Source organism: Pteropus alecto, unplaced genomic scaffold (assembly GCF_000325575.1).
Source record: "Pteropus alecto unplaced genomic scaffold, ASM32557v1 scaffold131, whole genome shotgun sequence".
NCBI lineage: Eukaryota > Metazoa > Chordata > Mammalia > Chiroptera > Pteropodidae > Pteropus > Pteropus alecto.
Genome location: NW_006434709.1, coordinates 17781108 through 17787107, shown reverse-complemented (window position 1 = coordinate 17787107; position 6000 = coordinate 17781108). Strand labels below are relative to the sequence as shown.

Below are 6000 nucleotides of genomic sequence, written 5' to 3'. Positions count from 1 at the left end.
AATTCTCAATTACACTCTTTTAGGATATAGAAGATGAGGGGGCACGTCCCAACTCCTTTTATAACACCAGCATAACAAAACCAAACGAATCAACTTTAAGAAAAGAAATATATAGACTAGTATCCCTACAAATACAGACAAAAAACCTTAATAAAATATTATCAAATTAAAATTTGTGTGTGTGAGTGATCTTTAACAGATGTAAATCAGATTATTCACCTGGGGGTTCAGTGCCCATTTAATTCCCATCATTAACTGTGACACTCAAACCTGCCCCATGCCTCTGTGCTCTATGGCCTTACCCCAGCTTTGTCTCTGACCTTATCGCCTACCACCCTCCCTTTTGTTTATTCTCCTCCAGCCACACCATGTAGACACACTAAACATGTTCATGAATGTTCGTTCTGTGAACTGGATTCAGACTAACATATCTTCTACCTCAGTGGCTTTCAACTGCAGATGTATGTTAGAATCATCAAGGGAGCTTTAAAAAATGATCAGTGCTTTGCTCCACCCTAGACAAATGGAATTTAAAAAGTCCCTGGAAATCATAGGCTTGTGGGTTATTTTAAAAGCTACCTAGGGGATTCTAAAGTACAGCCTTAGATGAGAACCACTGAACCTCATTATCCTTTTCATGCCCAGAGACTCAAATCCCTTCTTCCCATTCAGAGGTATAACTGCCACAAACTGGCCTCCAGGTTTTACTAGCAGCCTATAGAATCATTAGCCTCTGCCTCTTGCTTTATTTCAGTAAGTGGGACTCAAAAGTTTCTTTACCCATTAACTCTTAGAATCATAGAAGCTTAGGTAGAAATGGACCTACGTTATCTAACAAGGAGATACTCAGGGAAGCAGAGCAGATAGGAACCCAAATTTTCTAGCACTGTCACCATTATGGTTTTAGTTACCTAATTTATGTTTTTTTCCTTTTATCTGTGCTAAGTGAGCCTGAAGAACTGAGAATTTAGAGGATCTTCAACTTTTTTACCGTGCTTGCAAAAGTTCTCCTTCAATAAATCTTCCTTTAAAAGTCCCTCTGTTAACTTTGCTTTCCCTCGTGATCCGGGGTGGAGGCTGGAGTGTCAGACTACTGTTCTTATTTTTATATGCAAGTAAATCACTTGATTATATTTTTTGTCCTTATGTTAGCATGAATATTTCAAATAAAATTTTATTTGGTTCATATTTATAGTTTAGGAGCTATTTCACATTTTGGCTCATTGCCGTCTCATCTGCATATACCATATCTCAGCTGATGTTGATTAGTCTCATTTACATATTCATCATGCTCCTATTTTCAAAGATATTTTGTTATAAGCTGGCTGTTCTTTCCCCTCAAGTGTTATAATAGCATGGTAGATGTGTTTTTAAATTGCACTCATTTCCATACATAATTTTTCTGGTAACCATAAATCACCACATTGTCACCTATTCCCCCCACCCTGTTCAGTGTAATCTTCACACTTTATACCAAGCTGACATATGGCTCCGAAGTAATTAAAGACAATGTAAACAGTTTACAGTGCACTTCGCAAAGCCACTTCACATTGTAGAGAGTTTAATGATTTCCTTTTCCCCCGGCCAATCCCAAAGCAGTAAGGAGTAGGGAAATTTGAGATAGTGATGCTGATTAAAGCTAAGATATGAACAGTGATTTCATTTCTAATGGAAAGGCTCCTGCTCCAGTTCTACCAAAAAGATTCTTTTCTCTTTCGAATTTAAGCAGAGGGGAGTAGGGTAAGGTGGGTTAATGAAAGAAGAATCATCAGTATGGGTTGGGGCAGAGTTTCTGGATTCTTTCAATCATTCTAATAGGAGGAAGAGGGAATAATCAAATCGTCAGATCCCCAGCCACCCAGGCCACAGAGACCATTCTCTTCTAGATGAGAACAGGACTGATTTTCTCTTTAGACATTAGTTGTTTGCCCAACTACCACCTCTTTTCTTTCCCCAGCAATGACTTCAGTTTTTGTTTGTGGATCTCCCTCTGCCGCTCCAAGTTCATGTGGTTGGGGTAGGTGTTTTAAACTGTTAAGAATGGAGCCCATTTACCTAGGCCAGAGCCGATATGAGTGTCGTATTCCCTTAGCTGTTGTAGCTGGTCTGGGTGTGGTTGTGTGATCTAAGCAAGTCATAATAAATCTAAAGATTTTGAGGAGTGGAGCAAGAAAAAGTCAGCTGAATAGAACCCAAGATGTGGAGGCAGGATTGCTGAGGGGTGGGGCTGAGGGCTGAAACTAACATAATGGAAAGGAGACCTGAGAGGGGGAGAGAGGCCAAGTCCTAAGGACATTGGACCTGAGTGAAGATGTTTCTAAAGCCATTCTTCCTCTCTGACCAGCAAGTGAAATGAGCTGTTAAATTCCCTTTTTTCTCCTTAAGCCTGCTTGAGATTTGTTTTCTTTGGCTTCTCACAACAGAATTCTAACAAATACAATGTGTGTATCACTTACTTTGTACATATTATCTTGTACGTTCTTGTCCTGTGTTATATTTTAAACTATCACTATGTAAGTGCCTAGATCTTAGTAGATTCTCAGCCAATGTTCATATGCCTATTAATTCCTACATTATCATTTATATTATTTTAGTATTTTTTTACATATGGATATCTTGTTTTTCCAACTAATTATGTTTGTTTATTCGTTCATTTTCATGCATTTATCAGTTATTTATTGTATGTACCTGAATCTATATGAGGCATCATGTATCCAATACTGAGGAAAAGCAAACATGTCCTTGTGCCCATGGAAGTTGCAAGCCAATAGGGGAGTTAAAAATTAATTAAATTATCACCTGAATAGGTGTAAAATTACTAAAATGATAGCCAGCACATAGAGATTAGTGGTGATATGAGAGTCTATATATATATATAGTAGAAGGTTTTCTCCTAGTTGGGGAGGCCAGGAGAGGCTTTCCTGGGAAGTGACACTGGCATGGGAGTCTGAAGGATGAGGAGGAGCTGACTAAATTAAAAGGGCAGGGTGGAAAGGACACTCTAGTCAGAAGGAACAGCATGCGCCAAGCCAGGCTTATGGCAGGTAGCATAACAGTACATTTTAAGAACTGAAAAGGGCTAGTATAGCAAAGGAGAGAATGTAATAGGACTTTTTTTTTTTTTTAATACTAAGAGCAGTGCTAAGGCATGGAAAGAGAGGGAGAGAAGGAAGGGGCAGGTGTGGAAGGTGACATGTGATTAGATATAAATTCAAAAACCATCACTCTGGTTGCTGTGTAGAATGGATTGAGTCAAGGGATAGCATCTTATCACATTCTAGATAAGCAATATTCTGTCTGGTAATGAGAATGCTTGGGAAATGTCAAATTTTCCTACCTGGTGAAAGTGCGGGATATACTGCATTTGATGAGAGATAAATGACTTTGATTTTTGTGCCAGGGACTTAAGTTTGAAATCTATAGCAGTGAGCGTCCCTTCAGTTTCCTCCGCAAGGGAGTTTGAACCATGTAGGCCTGGCAGCAGAGTGCTTGGGAGATCAAAGCTGGGACAAGCATGGCAGCCTCACGTAGTGGAGTATGTACATGTTGATGAGACTTTCGATCTAATAGCAGCAGGAGTGAGAAGAGGGCTGGATTCTCGAGATATTTTCGAGATAGTCAAAAGGACTAGAAGAGTACCTGGATATAAGGGACAGAGAAGGCGTATGAGAGAAGACTCTGAATTTTCTTGCTTGGGATCCTGGGCAGGTAGTGATGTTATTCACTGGGCAATATAAGATGAGAAATTTAAAGATAAGATAATGAGCTAGTGTGGATATATTGAATGTGAGGCACTTGCAGTTTATTTAATTGTAGATGTTAATTTGAGAGGCTCTCCATTTCAGAAAGAATTATGGCCTCAAAAGAGAGGGAGTGTTGAAAATGAGGGTTTAAGAGCCCTGATAGTAAGACATTCTGTGATGAATAGTGAATTGCGGGTATGACTATAAAGAACGAAAATAGCTGAAAATGGAGCCCTGGAATATCTGAATTTCGAGGGGCAGCTGAGGAACAAGAAGTTTGGAGAGAACTATTTATGGGGAATCTGGGAGGTTAAGAGGGCAGGCAGGAGGCTGTGGTGTCACTGAAGTTAAAAGGGAAAAGAGCAGTAAGAATGGAATGAATGGTCACTGAAATCAAAAGCTACATATAAGTTAAGCACTAAGGCAAAGTGGAAGTCATAGACCTGGCAGATACGGTATTGTTAGGACCTTTACTAGAATAATATTGTTAGAGAATTTGTGGACAGATAGCAAGTGGGCAGGCTAAGGAGAGATCGAAAGTAAAGGACAGGGGGCTGTTCTTTCAAAAGACTAGTAGTGATGGGAAGAGAGAGGACGATAGCAGGGGAGGAAGGCAACATTTATACAGAAAGCTATTGTTCCCTTTCTTTTTAATAAGAATAGGTAAAAGTTGGCCACAAGTAGAACATGAATGGAAAGGAACTTATGATTTGCGGAGGGGGAGATATTGGAGAGAAAGCCAATATTTATTAAGTTCAGGAAATTGGTTAAAAACTAGAGAACAAAAATGGGATAGGTCCGGAAAGTAGACGAGAACTTATTGGTGACCAAGAAATAGAAGGTGAGACAATGGATAAAGGTAGGTATTGAGACTGAAGGGTATAAGCAGACTGTTCAGAGTTCAGTTTAGTGCCAGGCTCTCTACTAAGGAATAGTTTTGAAGCCTTAGGACATATAAAGTGTTGGAAAAAATAAGATCAATTTAATTTTATTTTTGGCGTTCCACTGTGTAAGCGCAGGTTAATTAATAAAGACATGAGTTAGAAATAGACAAGCTGTGTCCAAGGACGTTGAGGAGTTCCTGAGCCAGTGTCCTTGTCTCTGGGATTATTGCTATGTCAGCTCAGCTCAACCGTTTAGATAACCACCGGAAGGTCTAGTTTGATGCAGAACGCCCAATGCGGGGTCAGTTATGCTGCTGGATTTAATTTGATTAAGGTGGATTATTTGTGATATCTGATATTTCCTGTCTTCAGAATAATTTCTATGCAATCATAGGACTGTTTGGGGGACGAGGCATATACAGTAGTCATGTGGTCTATGTTAGTTCCAGGCAGGGCAATGGCTAATCCATCAGGAATATACCTTGAGCCAAAAGCTCTCCAACTCTATTGCTTCCCTCTTTCTCTTGGTAAACTCTGCTCAGATGAGTGCCCCCATCTCCCAATTCCTGAGTGTCGAATGTCTTCAAGAGGGTAAACCCTGAAGACCATAGGTCTTCCTTCAACTGGGGTCTCATCCAACTGGAGGATGCTTGCACTTAAAAATTAGAGATCACATAAACCATCTCCTCCTTTTAAAACTCCTCCCTGAACACACAGATAAGGAAACCAAAGCCCTGAGAGATAAGGTGATTTAATTACTATTAAAACTAACACTCAAATCCAGGATTCTTACCACTCTTCTCTAAGCAGGTGGTTTAATTGCTGAAACACATTGCCACTCTCTCTTTGTGTTTCTTTCATTAATCTGTTTCTTTCTTGTTTTCTCAGACTTCAGCAAATATTCTTCTTAAAAGGGGGACAGGGAGTGAAAGAACCAATAAGAAAACTGAGTGGTTTCAAGAAGGAGAAGTACATGTAACCTGGGTGTTACTTTAATTCACTTCTGTGTAATTTGTCTCTCTGTTGCTATATTTATTGGTGTTTAAGTCCTAAATTCTAAGTCCTGAATTCTAGTGGTCTCTGTGGTGAAGAATACATTTTCCCAGCCCTAAAGTCCTGGGAGATGGAATCAAGAGCCTTCAAAAGGAGAGTGGGTAGCCTTAAATACAGGAGAATTTGTTCTTTTTACAGCTGTATCCCATTTTGAGAAAATTCTGTTTGGCAAAACCCATACATTAAACTAGCTCAATATGAAGTGAATGTTTGCATTAACAAAGGAATCTTCTCTTTCCAAAGGAAATCTCCTTCGGTGCTGTAAACTTTCCTAACACTTCTAAATGCTTTTGTATCAATTACCAGTTGTCAGCATGTTT

At 39.5% G+C, this 6000-nt stretch overlaps 1 protein-coding gene across 2 annotated transcripts in view; it reads right to left on the bottom strand.

Annotated features, from left to right (window-relative positions):
• Positions 1-6000, bottom strand: part of FSHR (follicle stimulating hormone receptor) — a 154096-nt gene that overhangs the window by 80681 nt on the left and 67415 nt on the right. The window lies entirely within an intron of this gene.